We start from the raw sequence: 1,317 nt of genomic DNA, 5'->3' as shown, positions 1-1,317 counted from the left end.
GGTTGGTAGAATTAGGACCCAGTTTGTTGGGGGCCTTAGGCTGACTCTATAAACCGCTTAGAGAGGGCTGTAAAGCGCTGGGAAGAAGTATCTAATTGCTATTCCTATTGCTATCTTGCCTATCAGCAAACAAAACAAACATTCATTCTTGAGTGACTGTGACTTGTGCGTGAACAGGCTGGGCCAGGGTTGCAGACAGGCAACTGGAGGTCATCCACCTCGTGATCAGTTATCATTGTTCTCCCCAATCTGATGTTCTCCAGAACATCGGTTGGAGGCCTGTCACTGAAAACCAGTCGCAGCCCCAGTCCCATAAAGATGTGGGATGAGATCCAGAAATTGTTCACCTCTTTCAGGCCTGGCCCAGACCAGATTAACAGGTTCCTAATGAAAAGGGTGTGGGCCTTTCAGCAGAAGAGTTCCACGGTTGACTTTGCTCCAATGGAATCAAGGCCGGGGTGTTGTCTTCTTGTTGCAAGATGCCAGAACATCTCTGGAAACCAGCCAGTAGAAACAACCCTACCTAGGGGCCAACTCGTTGCAAGAGAAGAGGAACATTTCTTCATCGCCGAGAAGAGCAAGCTGCAGAAGGCGATCGGCGAATTGGTGGGACAGAAGAAGACACCATGACCTCTCTGATGGAACACGAAATTGCAGAGTACAAGGAAGCCTTCATGCTCTTCGACCGGAATGGAGACGGGACCATCACCACTAGAGAACTTGGAACTGTCATGAGGTCCTTGGGGCAAAACCCCACCGAAGCTGAGCTGAGGGAAATCGTCCAGAAGCTGGAAGCTGACAAAAACGGCACCATTGACTTCCCCGAGTTCTTGAACCTGATGGAGAAGCAAGTCAAGAACCGAGATTGTGAGGAGATCCGGAAAGCTTTCCAGGTATTTGACAAGGATGGGAACGGTTACATCTGCGCTGCGGAGCTGAGGTACATCATGACCAACCTCGGGGAGATGTTGTCCAACGAAGAAGTCGAGGAGATGTTGAAGATGGCAGACCTGGATGGAGATGGGCAGTTAAATTATGAGGAACTCCTAAGGATCATGACCAGCAAGTGAAGAGGGCTGCCAAGCCGTGGAGATCTTTGCTGCCAAAAATCAAAGGAATGTATGACTTTGGGTCATATGCAGCCTACATGATGTGGCCTGGCGAGGACAGCTAGGACAATCCGTTTTGGTGGGACGTGATCGATGGACAAAACCTAAATCAGACTTGGGGGACGCAAACTGAACTTCAGCTGTGGGTGTTTGTTGATTATTTTTTTCCCCTCTGCTTCCGAGAAGTGTATGGCATCTTTTGGGATCA

At 49.4% G+C, this 1,317-nt stretch overlaps 1 pseudogene across 1 annotated transcript; it reads left to right on the top strand.

Annotated features, from left to right (window-relative positions):
- The first annotated feature begins 479 nt into the window (after positions 1 to 479).
- Positions 480 to 1,070, top strand: LOC308669575 (annotated as a pseudogene). The gene has a single exon. The product of its transcript is annotated as an uncharacterized misc_RNA (transcript).
- The last annotated feature ends 247 nt before the right edge of the window (positions 1,071 to 1,317 follow it).

This window comes from Vipera berus (genome assembly GCF_964194415.1).
Source record: "Vipera berus genome assembly, chromosome: 6".
NCBI classification, from domain to species: domain Eukaryota; kingdom Metazoa; phylum Chordata; class Lepidosauria; order Squamata; family Viperidae; genus Vipera; species Vipera berus.
This window is presented reverse-complemented; position numbering and strand designations above follow the sequence as displayed.